At 38.6% G+C, this 22,323-nt stretch overlaps 1 protein-coding gene across 1 annotated transcript in view; it reads right to left on the bottom strand.

Moving 5' to 3' along the window:
- CSRP2 (cysteine and glycine rich protein 2) overlaps window positions 1–3,123 on the bottom strand; it is a 35,211-nt gene extending 32,088 nt beyond the window's left edge. The window contains exon 1 of the mRNA XM_003770942.4: window positions 3,000–3,123. The gene's annotated coding sequence lies outside the window, so the exon portion shown is untranslated. The remainder of the gene's footprint in view (window positions 1–2,999) is intronic.
- Between the last annotated feature and the right edge of the window lie 19,200 nt (window positions 3,124–22,323).

Here is a 22,323-nt window from a genome sequence, read left to right as displayed (position 1 = left end):
ATTTGGATCAATTTTAAAGCCTAATTACAAAGTTGGTACTAGATATATTTTAAGTTCTTCTGCTCCTAAAGCCAGTGGCAAAGAAGGTTCTGCTAAGTATTTTGCATTTTTTCATATCTTAATTCATAGCATGGTACAGCAGAAAATGGGCTGGATTAGGAATCAGAGAGCCCAGATTCAAATCCTATTTTTTTATCTTTGTAATTCTGTGACCTGCAATTAAGTCATGGAGTATTTATTAAATGCTTACTATGAGCCAGGCATTCTACCAAGAGCTGGAAATTCAAGGAAAGATAAAACTAATCATTGCCCTCAAGTTTACATTGACAACATGAAAGCAATTATGTACAAATAAAATATATACAGAATAAATTGGAGATATTTTAGGTGAAGGCAGTAATATTAAGAGGGTAAGCTAGGTGGTACAAAGAACAGAGAGCACTGAGCTTGAAGTCAGGAAGACTTTCTGAACTGAAATCTGGCCTCACGACATTTACTAGCTCTGTGATTCTGGACAAGTCACTTAACCTTGTTTGCCTCAGTTTCCTCATCTGTAAAATGAACTTGGGAAGGAAATATCAAAACATTACAATATCTTTGCAAGGAAAACCCCACATGGAACCACAGAATCAGACATAACTCAATAATGGGACCAGGAATTTTTTTTTCTTCCAGAAAGTGGAATTTTAGCTAAAATTTGAAGTCAGTATGTCTAAGCCTATTTCCTGATATGTAAAAATAAGGGATTGGACGAGATAACTTTTAAGATCCCTTCTAGTGCTCTATAAGAATTTTATAGAGTGTTAGTTGCTTTTTTAGTATTCCAGAAAACACTTGTGTAAATGACTACTCTGCCCATTGCTTTGGCTGTTAGGATAAACCCAAGATCAAGCCTTGGCACTCTGGAAATAATGCTGCATTTGGAAACATTATCCCTGGCCTCCAGTCAGGTCTGGCTCTTGCTTCCTATGTGACTTTAGACAACTCACAACATGGCCAGGCCTATTTTCTTCGATGTGACGTGACAGAATTGGACTTGAAGACCTAGCTAGCTTGAAACTCATTACCTTCCAGGTGAGATTATTGAGGTCCAGAGGTATTAAGGAATTTCTCCCAGCTCACATGGCTACTAAAGGATCAGAGGCCAAATTCTATCTCAAGTTTTCCTTATCCCAAGTCCAGAATTCCATGTACTACACAAGATGTTATATTTCAGACATGCTATATTTAGGGTTTACATAAGATACTGCCCTCATTGTTGTGACTGCATACACTGTATGTAGTGTAGGAATACTTTAAGAGAGGTTCTGAGATAATTTCTCAGATCTAATCCTCCCAAACACCCCAGGAATCTACTGAAAAGAGCTTATCAGGGAAATGACTTAATGTGATTGGCAATCAGATCCAGATGATACTTAACAGATCTTCCCTGGGACTGATAGGGACCCAGAAGCTCCTCTGTCTTGCATCACAGGCCAAGCGTGGCAGAGAATCAAATTTGTTGGATTGGGTAGGGTGGTATGGTGTTTGAATTAAGTACAATTCAAATCACTATTTGGCTTCCTGTAGGAAAGTATCTCGGCTGCTGTAGGATGCCTTGCAATCTCCTAGAAATCAATTTGTCTTTTTTCTATTAGGACTTAACTTCTTTCAACATTCCCTTCTTAAATAATCCAATAAAAAGCTTATTACTGGAAAAAAACAGCTTGTTTGGGAAGGTTAAGTAATCAAGTATATAAAAATAGCAATGTAAGGTCCCAGTCAGTGAGGAATCCATTACCCAAATCAAATTAAATAAAATTCAAACAAAGTACTTTAAAAACATCAGTACAGCAACTGTGTGAGGCTCTTAAATTATAGATACTATTATCATTCTCTTATATACAGACCAGGAAACTGAAGATCATCGAGTTAAACTATAAAATTGGAAGCTCAAGGTCCCCCAAAGCTTTAGGGAGGTTTTCAGAGTCCAAATCCAGTGCTCTGGACACATTGTAAAAAAGGATGATAATTCATTCTTTCAACAAATAATTGTTAGAATTCTAATGGCAGTCCTACGTCCCAGTAGGATTATGGAGGGAAAAAGTCACTTCCTTCTATTTTTTCACAATTGCTTTTTAAGCTGTCAGTAGCTCGGGATCCAATCGTGCTCATTCGAAGTACCTGTGGCAGAAAAATCAACTAACCACACAGCTCAGGGTTGTTACCAGGAGCCAGCAAGGCATCTAAAAAATTTCAGCCTAATTAAACAGTTCCAGCACAGTTCCCCTCCCCCTCCCTACAACCCCTAGTTGCATTGGAGCAGCATTGGAGCCTGGAAGAAATGTAAAGGGTCCTGTTTCGCCGAGCCAGGCCCCATCCATGACTACTTATCATCCTGAAAAGATTCGGCGTCTAAAGAGTCTCCTTTTTCCCAAAGAGATACCAAGGGAAACTGGGAATCTAGTGACGAGAATGGGAAGCTGGGGGAGGGGAAAACCCAGGGGATTTTCCTAATTCTCCCAACAAGGCGGATTAGCCACACCATGCTTCATTCCTCCCAGCCATCCCCACCCACTCTATCCCGTACATATACACTTCCCAATCGATCCTCAGTACTTAAGGCAAAAAGAGGAATTCCTATTCGGCGCAATTTGTCCAGGGGGCAACTGTGACTGATGGGAGCGCTAGGTGCCACTGACAGGTGGGAGGCGGGAAAGCAGAATTGAGAGAGAGGAAGAGAAGAATCTAAATCGAAACGTGTGGGGGGTGGGACGGGGGAAGCGGGAGAACCCATACGCTTCAGTCTACGACGGCAAGACTCGAGCAGGAAGGGGCAGCCAGAGAGGCTGAAGGTCTGCTCTTCCACCATCCCAGAATCCCAAGCAAAATGAGGGATCTGCGCCTTTCCCCCTGCTCTGTTCCTTCCCTCTCCCACCCTCCCCTTCTTCCACGCCCGAGAAGGCTGCGGCGGCTACCAGACGCTCCCGGGGGAGGGGAGGGAAGGAGGGGGTACTTACTCGGCACAGGTGGGAGCGAAGTCCAGAGCCCGAAGGATTGGAGCAGCACCTACACCTCGGGCCCAAAAGGTCCAGAGCAAAGCCAAGAAACGGACCTAGCGGGCGGAGCCGGCTGCCGAGATTTAAAGGTTAGCCTAAAGATGGGGCGGAGCTCCGACAGAAAGCCCGTCCCCACCTCCTACGCCCTTTTCCCCCTTCCCCCCTCCTCAGCCCGCTCTCTCAGTCTGGAATGTCCAGCTTAGATGACCCACCAGCACTCCCGGACGTCCCTTAGCCCACCCTACAATATACTATGGATTGCTACTAAGGAGCTGAGGGCAGGAGGGGCTTGAGGATTCCCAAGTCTCCCTGGTACCCAATGATTCTGGTGGCAACTGAGGGACTTGGAAACAAAGGACTCGATTGCCTCCACGCCTCTTCCATTCTTCTGCGGCGGCAACGGAATGCGCTTTCGGCCAAACCCTTCTCCCGAGTCCGAGACTGCAGTCAGGCTGATGTCACCCAGGAGACATCTTCCCACGTTAGACATGCATCTATGCATGTATGCATGTCAAGGCCTTCTAATTCCCTCCCAGACCCCCCACCCCCACGCTCGGGTTGAGTGGAGCTGCGAGAAATGATTGTGAACTGGGAAACAAAACAGAGGCAAACAAAGCCACACTTCCTTAGGGAAAAAAAGACCTCAGTTCAAATCCCAGTCCTGAAACCTTGGACTAGTCATCTTCATACATCTTCCATCCCATCCCAATACGGCCTAAGCAGCAGCTAGTTTTCCTAGTTGGGGGGAGGGGGGAAAGGGGTAAGAACAATACAACCCAAAGGTGCCTACATTGCTGCACCTTAAAAACAATCCAAGATCCTCAGCAACCATTTCTAAAGAGGATGATGTAGTCTGGAAGGCTTTAACAACAGGGAGCTAGAACCAAGCAACATTAATCTCTTTCCCTCCCTTCCTCCTCTCTGTTTCTGTCTCTGTCTCTGTCTCTGTCTCTGTCTCTGTCTCTGTCTCTGTCTCTGTCTCTGCCTCTGTCTCTGTGTCTTTCTCTGTCTCTCCCTTTTTTTCCTTCCCCCTTTAACTTTCTAGGGGGGAAACTTCATTGAGAAAAAATGTGTTTGGTTTTCCTCACAACCAAATATTTTAGTTCTGTTTTCCAGCTTCTGGGAATCCACAACCTCCTCTTCATGAAGAGAGACGTTTCACATCTAAAATAAACATATAACATTATCAAAATCCTTTTAGTCTGGGAATGCTGTGTTTCCCTTCCATCAAACAGAGCTTCCTATAGCCAAGACACTAATTCTGGGAGAGAGGAAATTCAGGTTACCATCAGGGAATTCGAAAAGGTAGAATCATAATACTGTACTTACAAAGTCCTTTATATATGTTATTTCATTTGATCCTCACAACAGCCTTGTATAGAGCTATAACTAAGATATTACTTCCAGAGTTGTGCTTTATGGAAGTTCTGATATCCTAGAAATGGTGCATTCCCAGGACAAAGTTTAGGTTAGAATGAAGGAGTAGGTTAGGGGGATATGGGAAAGGGGGGGGAGGGAAGTGTAAAGTTTTGTTTTCTTCCAGATTAGACAGCTATTTACTCTACCTCCCAAATTCCTTCTACTCTTTTTTTTTTTTTAAATTTTTTAATAGCCTTTTATTTACAGGTTATATGTATGGGTAACTTTACAGCATTGACAAATGCCAAACCTCTTGTTCCAATTTTTCCCCTCCTTCCCCCCCACCCCCTCCCCCAGATGGCAGGATGACCAGTAGATGTTAAATATACTAAAATATAAATTAGATACACAATAAGTATACATGACCAAAACGTTATTTTGCTGTACAAAAAGAATCAGACTCTGAAATATTGTACAATTATCCTGTGAAGGAAATCCAAAATGCAGGTGGGCAAAAATATAGGGATTGGGAATTCAATGTAATGGTTTTTAGTCATCTCCCAGAATTCTTTCACTGGGAGTAGCTGGTTCAGTTCATTACTGCTCCATTGGAAGTGAAGGTCCATCAGAATTGGTCATCATATAGTATTGTTGTTGAAGTATATAATGATTTCCTGACCCTGCTAGTTTCACTCAGCATCAGCTCGAGTAAGTCTCTCCAGGCCTTTCTGAAATCATCCTGTTAGTCATTTCTTACAGAACAATAATATTCTATAATATTCATATACCACAATTTATTCAGCCATTCTCCAATTGATGGGCATCTCCTAATTTTCCAATTTCTGGCCACTACAAAGAGGGCTGCCACAAACATTCGTGCACATACAGGTCCCTTTCCCTTCTTTATGATCTCTTTGGGATATAAGCCCAGTAGTAACACTGCTGGATCAAAGGGTATGCACAGTTTGATAACTTTTTTGAGCTTAGTTCCAAATTTCTCTCCAGAATGGTTGAATGTATTCACAGTTCCACCAACAATGTATTAATGTCCCTGTTTTCTCACATCCCCTCCAACATTCCGCATTATCTTTCCCTGTCATTCTAGCCAATCTGACAGGTGTGTAGTGGTATCTCAGAGTTGTCTTAATTTGCATTTCTCTGATTAATAATGACTGGAGCATCTTTTCATATGGCTAGAAATAGTTTCAATTTCTTCATCTGAGAATTGTCTGTTCATATCTTTTGACCATTTATCAATTGGAGAATGGCTTGATTTCTTATAAATTAGAGTCAATTCTCTATATATTTTGGAAATGAGGCCTTTATCAGAACCTTTGACTGTAAAAATATTCCCCCAGTTTATTGCTTACCTTCTAATCTTGTCTGCATTGGTTTTGTTTGTACAAAAACTTTTCACTTTGGTATAGTCAAAATTTTCTATTTTGTGATCAGTAATGATCTCTAGTTCTTCTTTGATCATAAATTCCTTCCTCTTCCACAGGTCTGAGAGGTAAGCTATCCTGTGTTCCTCTAATTTATTAATAATTTCATTCTTTATGCCTAGGTCATGAACCCATTTTGATCTTATCTTGGTGTATGGTATTAAGTGTGGATCAATGCCTAGTTTCTGCCATATTAGTTTCAAATTTTCCCAGCAATTTTTGTCAAATAGTAATTTCTTATCCCAAAAGCTGGGGTCTTTGGGTTTGTCAAACACTAGGTTGCTATAGTTGTTGACTGTTTTGTCCTTTGAACCTAACCTATTCCACTGATCAACTAATCTATTCCTTAGCCAATACCAAATGGTTTTTTTTGGTAACTGTTGCTCTATAATATAATTTTAGATCTGGTACAGCTAAGCCACCTTCATTTGATTTTTTTTTTCATTAATTGCCTTGAAATTCTTGACCTTTTTCCATATGAATTTTGTTGTTATTTTTTCTAGGTCATTAAAATAGTTTTTTGGGAGTCTGATTGGTATAGTGCTAAACAAATAGATTAGTTTAGGTAGTATTGTCATTCCTTCTACTCTTAAAAGCTCCAAATTCTGCCTATAAACTTGTGAGATTATGTAACTATTTATTGTTCTCACTTTATGAAGGAGTAAACACTGGGATTAAGTGACTTGTCCAAAATCATATAGTTTGACCAGATTTGGCTAATTTACTATTCTTTTCTTTCTATCAAACTTTTGTTGTCATCTGACATGGAACCCTAGAATTATAGATTCTTATCTGGATAAATACCCTGTCATCTTTTCCAGCCTTATTATTTGACAAATAAGGAAATTAAGTCTTAGAGAAAATGACTTTTTTGAGATTAGTGGCAAAGATTTGTACTCTGAATCCCTTTCCAGGGCACTGGGTCAGAATGAAGGGGACAAAATAAAGGAGGTGTGATGACCGAGTATTTTAAAATCAGCCAGAGTCAGGAATTCAGGTTAGAGAAAAATCTTCACTCTTTATTCTTTTTGAGGTGAAGGGGGATTAGCAATGTGAGCAGCTGCAACAAGATGCTAGCCAGCAGTCTCTTTCCACTTCTCTGTCCGCCCCTCTGCTTCCACCCACCAAAATTGTCATTTCCTATACAACACATCAGGACTTGCACAAAGAGTGGGTGGGGACCATTCTTTCTCCAAGCATATATATTAATAGAATATGGTCCAATTACTATTTAGCCTCACGTGCTTGGGACCTCAGTGCATCAACTCCAGCTTCAGCCCATTACATCTCCCGCTTTCTTTTGTTTTAGAACACAGGTGGTCATGCCATCCCTGACTCCTCAGGGAGTTCAGACCCCCCCAAGGGGAGGTGATCACACTCTCCCTGACTTCTCAGGAAAGGAGGTGAAAGCACCAAAAAGGAGGTGATCACAACCTCCCTGACATCTCAGGAAGGGAGATGAAAAGCACCAAAGGGAAGTGGGGGTTGCTAGTGGGTTTCTGGGCTGGAGGGTCTTCTGCACAAACCCATCAGCATGGGAGGTATTACACAGGCTCAATATGGTGTAACAAACATGAATTGTACACACAAGTAGCAGTATAACAAACAATATAAATCAACATGGTGTTGTAAAAGATTGCCAGAAGTCATAGAAGGAGGGTATGTAAACAGCAGTCACACATACGCCTTCTTCAGCAGCCAAGAGATAGTCCAAAACCAATCTATTGTCCATTGCTTCATATGTCAGGGAATCCAATGATTCCCCCCCCAGTTTTTGAAGTCCTGCAAAAGTCTTTTTATGTGTTAGAGAATCCAATGATTCCAGCAGATTTTGAAGTCCTGTAACAGTCTTATCATTTCTCAGAGAATCCAATGATTCCTGAGAGTTTTGAAGTCCAACAATTTTCGATGTCCATGAGTCAAACGCCATAATTGCCACTCTCTTTCAATGGTGAGCACAATCAGCAACAGAACCACCTGATATTTCTTGGGTCTTCTCCTTCGTTTCAAGGGTCTGCTCCGTCTTTCTGTGATGGACAAGGTGAATACGACTCATTGGCACCCATCTGATTTCTTCTCCACCTGTAGAGATACAAGCAAACCCTCTCCCCCAAGCAGTTAGCCTATCTAGTCCCTTTCATTCACCACTTTCTGGGTCTCTCCATATCACATGGTGACTATCTAAAGATAGTGGAGCTGCTCACACTGGATACTGCCTTTCCAGTGGGTTATAAAACCTGTCTGCAGAGCCAGTGCATCTTTGTCAAAAATCAAGAAGTTAATAGTATAAAGGGTTAGATTTAGAAGTTCTCTAGGGTTATCTGTGGCTCCCCCTTTCTTTTGTTTTTGGAGGAGTGTCTTAATGTCTCTGTTTCTCCTCTCTACTATTTAGCCTGTCCTTGAGGATTAAAGGGTATGCCAGTGGTGTGTGAAATCTTATACTGTGTACAAAAGTGTGCAAAATGTTTGGAAGTATATGCAGGACCATTGTCTGTTTCTATTGCTTGTGGCACACCCATAATGGCAAATGCTTGTGTGAGGAATTCAGTGACCACTCGGGCTGTCTCTTTTGCTGCTGGTATTGCAAAAGTGAATCCTGAAAAGGTGTCTACCACAACATGGATAAAAGACAGACAACCAAAAAATTTATAATGGATCACATCCATTTGCCAGATTTCATTGGGTCTCAAACCATGAGGGTTCTTCCCTGGAGGCAGTGTAGGAGCATGGAAAGGAAGGCAGACTGTACAGGCTTTTACTATGCTCCTAGCGTCCTCTCTTGTTATTCCAAGTTGTAAACATAAAGCTCGAGCAGCCTGATGATATTTAGAATAAGATTCCTGGGCTTCTTGGAATAAAGGAGTATTGACCAACATAGTTAGAAGGCTATCTGCCTTTGAATTACCATCAAAAATGGGACCTGGAAGTTCACTATGAGAGTGGACATGTAATATATAGATCTTACCTGGATGCTTTCTCACTTACTTTTGAAGTTCCTTAAAGAGCTGATATATATTAGAGGCTGCAAATTTTATTTGGGCTGTGGCAATTCTTTGTACCACACCTACTGAATAGGCTGAATCAGATATTATATTTATGTCTCCTGGATAATAAGTAAGAGCTAGAATGATTACATACAGTTCATTCTGCTTAGTGGACTGAAAAGGAGTTCTGATTACTCTCTTTATAGTTAAGTCATGAGAGTATACAGCACAAATATGCTTGGATGCATCTGTAAAGATAGTTGGTCCTTTAAGAGGACACTATGTGTATGTTGTTAGCATTAGCTCCGACTGAGTTTAGAAAAGCACTTCAGTAAGTTGAGTCTAGATTGTTTAATTTTTCTGTTGTAACAGCTCACAAAGATATTCTCCTAAGTCAGTGGTTTTGCTTATGGAATAGTATTTTTGCTTTGAAGTATTATAGTGTATCAAATGTTTCAGAAACCGGAAAGTCAAGATGTATCTAAATAAGATTAAAAATTTCTTGGTATGCTTAGTAAAACTCATGGTACACCAGTGTGTGCCACAGCACATAGATTGGATAACCGGTCCTAAGTTATAGAAGGATTGTGATCTAGGTCAAAGTTTCTTAAATTGTGGTTCATGACCCCATATGAGATGAATAACTGAAAGTGGAGGTTGTGGGAGTTGTGAAAAATTTGTCAGTCATAAAAAGTATAAAATATTCCACCAAAATTTAATTCTTTACATAAAATAAACAAATACAATCTGTCTCAGTATGCAAATTTGCTTTGTCTTTAATCAATGGTAAAATTATAGGTATACCAAAAAATTATTTTAAAATAAATTTCTTTGTGATTTATTTTCTGTACATGTTTGATTTGTATATCTATAAACCCAGAGTTGAGTAAAAATTTCTGGTTGAAGGGGGGTATCAGGTGGAAAAAGTTTAAGAAGCCTCTAGATAGTCTACATGATAGGCAGGAAACACACTGATGAAATTACCTTTCCATGAAGCACTAAAAGACTAACAGTAATGACAGCTTTTGTTTTTTGTCTGTGGCTGCTATTTGTTGAAACAATTAAGCAATATAATTGTTTTGCTTCATAAACTTGATCAAACCTATTATCTACTCTTTATGACAATATTATTATGTACAACTGGTCAAGTACATCACAAAAATCTGTTCTTAAAGATTGGGGAGGCAGAGTGGGAAGGGGGAGAATGTATGCATGACACTTTTAAGTTTGATCTCTATTATTAACATTTTCAATGTCACTTGAATTGTAGCAGTCCATAAAACAACAATCAAGTGCTGATTTCTGAGATGTAAATGCTCAACCTGAAAATTTAACAGTTGGCTCCTATCATAGTACAAGCTGACTTGAGTATACCTTTAGTTCCGATGCCATAAGTTTCTTAAAGTAATCTCTTCTGGACATGTGACAAAATCACAGAATCTTTGAGTTGGAAGGTACTTAAATAATCATCTTGTCCAACCCATACAATATCTGCAACATTTTGTTTCCATTCTGCTCTAGTGAGAATATTGGAAAAGTTGCTTCATCGCGTAGTTTCTGGGATAAAGATTTTTCATCACAAATCCTTACTTTGATTTCATTATTATAGCCATGGTTTATATTATTCTCATGGTCTGCTTATTTAATTCTACATGAGTTATTAAAAATCTTGGATTCCTCATAGTCTTTATTTCTTACTGAACAATATTATAGGCCATTCATATACGAAATTATAATTTACAAATCCTACTAAAGTGCTACTGAGGCAGCTAGGAAGTGCAGTAGATCAAACACCATCAGGAAGAATAGAGTTCAAATCTAGCCTCAGACACTTACTGCCTGTGTAATTCAGGGCAAGTCACTTAACCCTGTTGATCTCAGTTTCATTTGTAAAATGAGCTGGAAAAGGAAATGGCAAATCACTTGTAATCTTTGCCAAAACCAAACCCTAATAAGGTCATGAAGAGTCAGGCCCAAATAGGGTGAACAACAAAAGAACAACTATGAGTATTTTTTGCATATATAGGGACATTGACTTTGCTTTTTTGAGGGATTCATGCCTAGCAGAAGAATCTGGAGACAGCACAAAAATCACTTAGTCATTTTTCTTGCTTCATTTATTGAAGTGAGAGATCAAGAGACAGCTCCATAGACTATTAGTGAGTCTGCTTATAGTCCTTCCAACATTGATTATGTGATCTATGTGACTCTGAGCAGGTCAAATCCCATCCCTGGTCATTCTTTCTCTCATCTATAAAAGGAAGGTATTGGACTAGATGACCTTAAGAACCCGTTTCAGTTTTAAGGTCATGATCTTATGACCTTATGATCTAATATGAACTGGGCTTTGTGGAGTTACAAAAGAAGCATGGACCATGACCCTTTTGTACTTGAAGAATTTGAGCTCTTAATGGGTTGGGAAAGGGTGAAAGATGTGAATACATCTATGAAACAATTACAAAGCAATACAAAAGAAAACATAATACAGTGTTATAGCTCATATCAATGACTAGAAAGTGAGAACTGACCAGTTAAAACATTTGGTATAGATAGCAGATGCTCTGAGAGATGAGGAAGGTGTGTGGTCAGTGTTGACTATCAGAAAGAACATTGCAAAAAATATGGGATCAGAAAAGGGAAACCTTGACAGGAAAACAAAGGAAATGTCCACAATCTGGAGAATGGTTAAACAAGAATGTAATTTTACCATACAGTAAGAATAGCCAAATATGATGAATGCAGAGCAGCACAGGAAGATATATACATTGATGCAAAATGAAATGAGCAGAATGAAGAAAACACTATACATTGTGACTACCTATATGATCTTGGGCAGTCTTTTAATTAACTTCTCTGGCCCTCACTTTCTCTCTGTTAATTAGTCACTCTAACGAATTTTCCTTCTGTTATCTTCTATATAACTTGCTTGGATGTAACAGTTTGCATTTTCTTCTCCCCTTAGACTGTGAGTTCTTTGAGAGCCAAGACTATGTTATATTTTTCTTTATAACCTCAGCACTTAGCATAGTTTCTAGAATATAGTAGGTGTTCAATAAATGTTTAGGACAGCTAAATGGTAAAGTGGATAGGGTGTCAGGTCTGAAGTCAGGAAGAATAGATTTTCTGAGTTCAAATTTGGGTCCAGACACTTATCAGGTGTGTGACTCTGGGTAAGCCACTTAATCGTGTTTTCCTCAGTTTCCTCATCCGTAAAATGAGCTGGAGAGGGAAATGGCAAGCCACTTTGGTGTCTTTGTTAAGAAAACCCCAAATAAGGTCACAAAAAGTCAGACATGACTAAAATGACTGAATTTTAATAAATGTTTGTTGACTAAGTGACAGAAATGACAAAGTTTGATTGAATGGTCTCTGGTGTCCCTTTTAGATATAAATCTATAATTTTAGGGTGACAGCAAGCTGGAAATAATTGTCAGACTTTCTATTATAATATGTTTATCAGTAATGATAGTAGAGTCACTACATTTGAGCCCTAGTTACTGCCTTGAATCCCAGTATATGGTAGAAATGCTGAATTGAAAGTCAGGGCTAGTAAGAGTTAACCTTAGATCTATTTACTACCTACCTTGAATTACAAAGACCTTTAAGGGTCTTGCCTCTTTAAATCTATGATCTATGCATCAGGGCAATAAATGGGACTATGATGATGAAATGAGAATAATCACTGAACCTGACCAAATACATACAAAAGAAACCCACACAGGAGGTAACACAATTTTAAAGAACTCAGAACAATATTTAAAATAGTTTAAAGAATAGAAGATTCTAAAAGAATGGAAACTACCAAAAATTATTATTATTTCCAAAAAAGGACTGAGAAGACATGACCAACCATTGCCCCATATGACTACATTCCCTTCTTTCTGAAATATTTATGAAAATAGTCCTTTGGCTCATTGACAACTTAATGAAACATAAGAAGATATCAAGCAACCTTTCACAGATAATTTCTGTAACAAACTGCAAATTCCTAGCCATACAATTTGTCAATAGGAGAAGAGAAGGAAATATCATATTGTGTCTACTACTTGTCTTGGTAGAACAAAAAGCAGGAAAAAAATCTTTCAATGAGAGATTTCTCATGCCTATGTAATAATTTTGCAAGATTCAAATATGCAATTAACTTTATACAGCAATATTTTACAAGATTTAAAACAGGAAGATACAATCGATAGAGTTTATCTTCTTCAGGATACAAATAGAAGAGGGATTTCTTTTGATATTTAGGTTCATCAGGTAGTGAATGCACTATAGAAACATCTCACTGAGATCTATTAACATACATAAGATCAGGTTATCTTTTATTGCTAAATAAGATCTTGAAGGTCATTTGGTCTTTTCTATTTACAAATGAGGAAATTCATATTTAAGAAGATTAAATGACTTTCCAAAAGTCACACAGGTAGTAAATCCAGATTAGGACTCAAATATCCATCTTGGGATGCTAAGTCAACATTATTTTCTTTAAAGAATTGGGTGAGAGATGGAGACAAAAGGTAGATGGCAAACCTTCACATTAGAGCTGTTAGTCCTTTCTGAACACCCCATAGTCTTACCTATGACTCCAATTAACCATACATAGCATTTGCAGTGGTCATACCTGAGTAAAAACCACCTGACCACATGAGCCAGGTTGAAGGTAATGGACAGAACTCAAAGCCATTGGTGAGTTAGTGGGATATCTGCCCCAAGATATGAAGATTTCCCCTGGTGGAATGGATGGACAAGAACAATTTGTTCCAGTGGCTGAAGGAGGTACTATGGGATGCTTAGAGCTTTGTTAGACATTGAAGATGTCAAGGTCATCCACTGCATCCTAGGTTATCTTGACCTTTGTCCTGCCACTAGACTTGGATGATTTAGTAAGAGAGAGTGAGGCTGTCAAATTTGTGCAGCTATGCCTCACTTAAATCCAATTCATATACAAGGTAAGACATCTCCCAAGATGTCATTGGTCCTCTTCAAAATGAAGGACAAACATTTCCTCTACAATGGTGTTTTCAAACTCAAATAGAAACAAGGACTATTAAAAACATACTGGAAAGATCCCTGATGGTTGTATATTGATTTAGTTTTTAACTATATTGTTAGCTATGTTTGATTGTGTTTTTTTATTCTGTTAAGTATTTCCCAATTACATTTTAATCTAGTTTGGCTATACTCCAGAGTGTTCCCAGCTGCATTATGTGTTTGATACTTCTGCTTTGCAACATGCTGCCTCATAGTAAAAAAAAAATTAAGTGGATTAAAAAAAGCATATTTTTCCAGATTACAAAATGTGGTTGTAAAAACAGCCATTGAATCCATCATCATGGCTTGTAATCAGAAAGACTCCATCTTCATGAGCTCAGATTTGGTTTCAGACACTTACTGGCTGTATGACAGTTGGCAAGTCTTGTTTGCCTCAATTCCTCATCTGTAAAATAATTGGAAAAGGAAATGACAAATCAATCCAGTATCTTTGTCAAGAAAACCATAAATGGGACCATACAGAGTTGGACACAACTGAAAAGTGACAACAAAAATGTCTAGTTCCTATCCCTTATATTTTCTGATGTTTTCTTGTCTACTATTTTTTCCCCAGTAATATTAAATAAATAGGGGAGGGCAGGATCTAGAGAATAAAGGGAAGAATCAGGAAGGAGTTTGGTTGTCTAAATATATGTTAATCAAGACAGTTTCAGAGGTGGAAGGTCTATTGGATGGATTAACTATAGATTCCCTCTTCACATCATTCTACGCAAATAGGACAATCTGACCTAATAATTATTAATAATGGGAAAAGGAAGGGCTCCTTTAATAATTCCTGATGAAGTGGGTTCTGGTCCCTTTAAGAAATTAGTCCTTTCAAATTGATTTATTCCTTTCTGATTCCCAACCCTTCCTAGCTGATTCATTATCAATTCAGGAAGCTAGGACCTTTGAATCACAAATTCTGGTCAAAAGCATCCCTTTGAATTCCAATAGATCTGGGCTTGTCCCAGCCCCCACTGAATCTGAGCCAACTTGGGCTGTTCCAGCCCCCATCTAATGATCTAATGATCTCAAGTTTCCCAACTCCCACCAAGCAAATTCTAGCCCTAGCTGAAACCCAGCGAGGAGCCAACTTGGAACTCCACCCAAGGGCCCCTTTAGCTAAATCTTTCATTATAAAAAGAGCCAAGCTGGAGTCCTCTCTTTGCAGAGGGTCCAAACATGCCAGCACCATGCCTGGCACTCCACGGACTCTCTGCCCACTGGAATAATGTTTCCAGTGCCCTCTTCTCTTTGCCTAATACCTTTTACTAACTAGACTTGAACCTTACTTCCAATCCCCATAATAAAATCTATTTTATCAATCTAGGTTTTTGGGTCTATAAATTCCTTTACAGAGAATTGCTTGCACCGCTACTAGACCTCATTTAACTCCCTACCATTGTGCCAAATCCAAAAGGGTTGCAGGGAAGCTCCATTTGACTCCCTGAACCCCAAACCTGCCATTAGACTTCATTTTCATTTGGGTATCCCAAATCTAAACCTCATCACTGAGAATAAGCTAATTTAGTTCATTAGTTGGTTTAGGGTCCCCATCTATGGGGTACAGCCAGACTCTCCTACTAGGCCACCAAAATTATGGGGTTTATCACCAAATAATGGGGTACAGGGTAATACCTTAAAAAACCCTATATTTGGGGATATAGATTGGTGTCATGGGTTAACTCAAAGAATTTGTAGATTTAGACCTCCAAATTTGTAGATTTGCTCCAAATCAAGGAGCAAAGATTTTATTAGGCTACTAATGTCAGGCTAAATCCATAAGGAATTTTTTTTTTTTTTTTTTTTTTTAGCAATTAACAAGATGGTGAACACAAGTTCCCAAATAAAAATGCCATTCAGGTGTGGCAAGTGGAGAATTATGCAACTGGCTGGCAGACTAACCCAAAAAGGGAATTACTATTCTAAAAGGTGTTAGCATGGGTATTATAGTAGAGTAGGTCTTTTATAGGAGAAATATAAACTCAGGGGATTGACATCTAATTTGGCTTTCTGATTGGATGCAGTAACTGAAGAGTTTTGTTGGTTTTTGTCTAAGCAAAAGAATTCCAGAGAGACCTCCACTTGGCGTGGGGCTGTAATAAAGTTCCATTGAACAAATGACCTAATCAAAAATTTAAAAGTCCACTTATCCATTATTAAATCTCCTCTCAGCTTGCCTCTGGGAGTAGCCAGGCTTCTAGATCTTTTACCATGATTCAGGTTCTCTAAGATCTATACCCAACTAGCTATCCAGGACCTTATCATTTCCAGGTATAATCTGTAGAGCCCAGTTTCTTAAACTATGTGTTGTGACCCTATATGGAATCTGTAACTGAATGTGGAAGTCACAAATTATGACTTATTAATCAGTAAATATTTGGTTTGTATGCCTATTTTATATACCTACACTATATACTTGGGGTCACATGAAAATTTCTTGCGAGAAAAAGGATGTGTGATAGTTTAATTTGAACCCATTTTTCTTACTCTTAGGTGAATTCATTAAAATACATTGCTACTCCCTGTTTATTACCTTTCACACTTTCAGGCAGATATTCTGAGTCTTTCCTAGTTGCTTTATGTTTTACCAAGTGTCTATAGACAAAATTCACTGCATCTCCAACATTCTTCTTTCTTGTTGTCCAGCTCTGCTTTCTTTTAACTTCTTTCTTAGCAACATTCCTTTGCTAGATCTTTGAAAGGAACATGTGTTAATGAAAACCAGTTGCTTTGAAGTAAAGACAAGGCCACAGGAGTGTTTGCTTTTGATGTAAATTGTGTCTCTTTTAACCTTTGGGGGGAGCTGGATGTAAACTGTGTTCCCTTTGGGGGGAATTCCTGACTCTCAAACCTTGGGAGGGGCACACCTTTCCTAGACAACTCCCATTCAATTGGAAACCTCGGCCTGGGGCATAGTCAGTATCCTTTTGAGTGGCTCAAACTGCTCCCCTGCTCCAGGCCAAGACTGGGCCGATATAACTGGCAGGGTTTGTCAACCTATCTTTGCAAAATCATCCTAACTGGATTCTTTGCACACTAAGAAAGCTGCCTTCTTAGTGTAAATAAATCCTCTTTTGCCATGAATTTAGGGTTTACAAATTCTTTCCCAAGGAATCTGTGACATGGACCAGAGGGGATCTCTTACCCTCAATTCTAGCACCTAATCACTTTGAGAAGTTCCCCTATCCACAATGTCATTATGAATAAAAGGTTTCCAGAGGCTCAGAGATACTGATTTGCTCAGGTAACTTGCAAAATAGGATTTGTCCATAATCCTACTGATGTTTTCCTTTCTTTGCCTAGCCAGTATTCATACAAAAGTTAGAGCAATAATAATAAAAGACAATGCTATTAATGGAAGTAGCTTTTTGGAATATTTATTTATACAGCTAGTCTTTGAATCAGGAAGACTTGGCTTAATGTCCCATGTTGAACACATGGTGACTCTGTGACCTGGACAAATACTTTGAATTTTCAGTGTTCCTAGGCAACTCTGTAAGACTATAATTTCTGTTGATGAAGGAAGTGCCTCATTGGAAACTTTTTCACCCAGTGAAATTGTAGATACAATCCATTTCTCCCCAATTAATAACTAATATACAATTATAAAGCACTTGACAATTTTCAAGGTATTTTATTCAGATTATTTCCCCTGATATGTTCCTCTAAGGTAGTCCTGGGAAATAGGCCAGTCATTTATTATTATTCCCATTTTTTAGATGAGAATACTGAAGCTTAAAGAAATTAATTAACTTGCACTATTATGCCACATTCTCCTTGAATTGTTCTACTTCACTTTCCTTGCATTAGTTTCCCTGAATTATAATATCTCAATTTCCCTGAGTTAGTATGCTGTGCCCCTCTTTTCTGTTCATTGGGGCTGAGATAATTAGGGTTGTAAAGATCTGGCTACTCTGGCATTTCAAAAGATAAAATTCCAGATGTCCTATCTTAGATACCTAATTGGCATCCTCTACCTCTATCTCTTGTTCCAAACTTTCTATCTTTAGTTTGACTACCTCTTTTAACTCCCAATTTGTATAGTTCTCATCCCCAATTTGTCAGAACCAAATTTATGGTCCATCCCTAAAAATTCCTGTTCTCTGCCTTCTGCCTTTGTTTCTCTTCTCACTGAAGTCCTATAAAAATTCTTGGAATCTCACATTCTATACTGGACACTTTGAGACAAGAGTCGAATCCAGAAAATCAATTAAGCTTTTCAATAAATAAAATATTAAAAACTCTCTAATCTCTACCTTCCCTCAGTTTCTCCAACATTACAGTACCACTAGGCTAAGCTCCTTAAAGAGCAACTTTGCCTTATTTCTTCTTTACATGGAAAAGCTATATGCAGTAGAAAGAACAATGGATTTAGTGTTAGAAAATTTCAGTTTGAATCTTACCCTGCTAATTGTTTTGTGTGACCTTGAGCAAGTCATATAACCAACCTCTTGAGTCTCAGTTTCTTCATCTGTGAAAGGAAATTTGGAGCTTCTCTGTCTTCCTACTTCTAAATCTGGGTGCTTATAAACAATATCATTTTTTTTTAAAACATTTTTTTTTAAAGACAATTGGAGTTAAGTGATTTGCCCAGGGTATCTGAGGCTAGATTTGAACCCAGGTACTCCTGACTCCAGGGCCAATGCTCTACCCACTGTGCCATCTAGCTATTTCTAAAACAATATCATTTTACAAACAAATTATTTGTACAAATTTTGCTGAATTTTGTTATTTATTTCACACACACAAACCCACACAAACACATACACACACAGACACAGACATACACATGCATGCTCCTTGTAACAAAGAATAAAAAGAAAAGAGGAAAAAACATCTATTCATCACCACTACATCTTACCAAGTCTAAAAGTAGATGCAGTATCTCTCACCCATACTCTACATTACTCTATGAGGAAGGGGAAAAGATGTATGATTTCCTTCCTCTTTGGGACTAAACTTGTTAATTATTAAACAATCTTCATTTTTAGCTATATTCTTCCATTTGGCCTGCTCCTTTTGTTATGTTACTTGAAATCAGGCCATGTTTGCCTTTTGCTTGATTATTCCTTAATTGTGACAAGCTCCCTCTTCATTCCATGTATGCCACATGAATTCCTTGGCTGTGCATTATGAAGTGCTATCTGCTTCTCAGATAAATTCCCATTAGCAGCCTAATCTTAGCCCCAATCCCAGATGCTGACTAGTTGTTCCTTTCCTGACATAATTTGTTGAGATTTGTATGTGTAAATCATGATATATTTGTTAAAAACCAAACAAAACTCACAAATTTCACATAACTTTCTAGTGATGCCTCATGTGTCCCATTGTTTTCTTAAGTAGGACATCAAACACCCCCCAAAATCAGCATTTCATAATTTCTTTTTTTATTTTGTATATCACTGAGTGATAAGTTTTTGGAGTAGGACTCTAACGGAGGTCATCCAAATGACTTTGGGCAAATCACTTAACCTTGTTTCCCTCAGTTTTTTTTAATCTGTAAAATGATTTGGACAAAGAAATGGCAAACCATTCTACCCAAGAAAATTCCAAATCGTGTCACAAATGTCACACATGAATGTAATGATTGAACACCCCTCTCTTCCCTCTCTCTCTCTGTCTCTGCCTCCAGTTCTGTGTCTAGAATTTCTGTAGCTTGCCCTCTTCAGAACAGTACTAGATAATGATAGGAATCAAGAGAAAGGTACTTGGGAGAAGGGTCAGGTTGGTGGGATGAGGTTCGGTCAGCATATCAGGTTCTGATCTTACTTATCACAATGATATTCATAGCTGCCTTTTAGGAATATAGCAGTGGGGAAGACTTAGGGGGCAGACAAAACAAGGAGAGCTGGAATTCTGAATGACTATTCTGAAAATACAGAGTATTTTAATCATGTTTCTGATAATAGTGTCATTGATTGTTATGGGCCAGAACTCTATACTTGAAACAAGGATTCTTACAAGGTGCTAAGTGGAATTGATTGTAATGTCAAAAGAAACTGAGCAAGACAGAGATTAGAGACCAATTCAATAATTTATTAAATGGAGAGAAATACTGGGACCAATGGATCCCAGGGCTAGAGGAGAGTATCATCTCAAAGAGTCTAGCCCCAGTATCTGGACAGCAAGCCTTTTATGGAACAATGACATAATGCAGAGACCTAGGTGGGGATAGCCTCATAGATGGAGGTTACTGATATTCTAATGACGTTAAGGAATGTCTATAACACCTTTATCTCAACCATTTAGAGGGGATGGTCATAACCTTAAGGCAGAATACGAAATAGGACAAATGGAGGAACTGGTCACCCCATTAAAAGTGACCTTTGTCATTACATTCCCTCCTTTTTCTCTTGGAACTATTCAAATCTTTGAATTACCTTCCTCTAGAAGGCCTTAGCATATAATTTGAACAACCCTATGTGAAGTAAATCAAAATAAATCTAGACCAATGCAAGGGCAAGTCTCTCCCTGATAACCCCAGAATTAATCAGGTATACACAAAGTTCCTTATTTCAAGTATTTCTGACAATCAATTGTCAGATCCTCTGCAGTTGGGGAGAATATGGACAGCTGTGGTCATTTGTGCATGACTCGGCCTCTGCTTACGGAGAGCAGCAGGGCTCAAGGCAGTTGTGTTGCCCATTCAGAGGGGCAGCCGGCTCCAGGAGAGAAGGGCGAGGCTTGGAGTAGCCCCACCTGTCCCACCCAGAGGAACAAACAGGGCTGCCACTAGAATACAGATTTCTGAGCAGATTATGCAGTTAGACCAAGGCAGGCAACCCCAAACTTTTTAGAGGCCTCGATATCAACAAGGTCCTTTTAAGTACGCTGAAATACTAATTAAGGACCTGGGGAAAAAAGGAGTGGAGAAACAGCTCAGAGAGACTGCCAGTTCCAAGACAGGTATCCAATTTCTGGTTGTTTCTAAAAAATAATCCTACAAACTGAGTCTGCCAGGGCAATTCCAACAGAATAAGGGATTTCCAAGTTAAAGCACAACCAGCAAATTGTAGTCTAGTAAATTTAAGCAAAGAGTAAAGGACTTCCAATTAAATCTAAACTAGCAAGATACCAGTTTTCCCAACTTCCAATTAAATCTGAACTAGCAAGGTACCAGTTTTCCCAATTTCCTATTTCTTCTCCTCCCCCCCTTTTTTTTTTCAAAGGAATTATCAAATGACCATCCCACATACAAATCATACCCATATGCATATACATAACAGACTAAAAGTTCCTCAAACATAACAGCAATAGTTACACAAGTTTAACAATTTCCATTCCGAGTCTTAAACACAGCACAGTAATACAGTGAAAATTCTAACAAGTCAACCACTTTCCCACTTCCCCCCATCAGTCCAAATTACATCAGGAAAAGTGGGCAATGGCTGTCATTTGTTTCTTCCAAGCTGAACAGGGACAAATGCTCGGTCGGCGAGGGGGATGGGTCTATAGTGTGGCGAGCTGACAAACAAAGGTTTGATCTGGGTCCCAGAAGCAAGTCAATATATCTGCAATTTGACTAAATCTAGAAATAAAAACAAATCTAACAAAGAAAAGTTAGAACAGTCTGAGATAGACCAGTCCACAAGGACTGCTACAAGATGTGGCCTCTCATTAGTTAAAAACCTTAAAAAAAACTTGAATATCCAGACACAATATCTGGTAACCAATAGATGACCAGACTAAATACTTATTTGCTCAAGCATTTAGGATATAGTGATTATAGATAACCAGATTGGAAACAGCAAGGTATGACATAATTGAATTAACAATTTCTTATTGACCATTACAGAAATCAGTTACAGGAGGGAAAAAATGCAGTGCATATTAACCCAAGATATTTAAAATGTTTGGAATAGTTTAGAGGGGGGAGAATAGAATTCCATGTGACTACCCTTCCCCCAATTCCACAAGGGTGGGGAGCGAAATCACTCCAGGCTAACTAAATGGCTCCTATAGCTGAAGTAGCAGCAGTGGGGAGGGGGTCGAGTTTGAATCTTTACAAAAGATCCCTACCCCTCCCAACATTTAAAGTAGCAGAAATCAGTGGGTGGGTGGGGGAATCCCATAAAATTAAATGTCCAGCAAAGCTGGATTTAAAGCATATAATCCATTTCTATCTCATTTCAAATAATAAAACATAGTTTCTTTCTCCTTCGCCCCATGTGGCCATTATTCCCAAATGGACTTTTAAGCCCCAGCGAAGTAAGCTTTCAGAAAAGTCCTTTTTACATACTTTGGAAAATTAGAAACATACCTCTTTCAGGCAAAATTAACAGAAGAACTTCTTTAACAACTATTGTTCCTTTAAAGATCTTATACTTAAGGATAACCAATTCATTTAAATTTAGAATCATCTTTAAATTCCCAATCAAATGTTTTCACCAGCTGGAGTTCAGTATTGAAATAAAATTCCCAAATTTGATCATTGTTCTTAAATTTAACAGAGCTCTTTTAAACAGA

This window comes from Sarcophilus harrisii, chromosome 5 (assembly GCF_902635505.1).
Source record: "Sarcophilus harrisii chromosome 5, mSarHar1.11, whole genome shotgun sequence".
Classification (NCBI taxonomy): Eukaryota; Metazoa; Chordata; class Mammalia; order Dasyuromorphia; family Dasyuridae; genus Sarcophilus; species Sarcophilus harrisii.
Note: the sequence above shows the minus strand (reverse complement) of the source record. Positions and strands in the feature narration are given on the sequence as shown.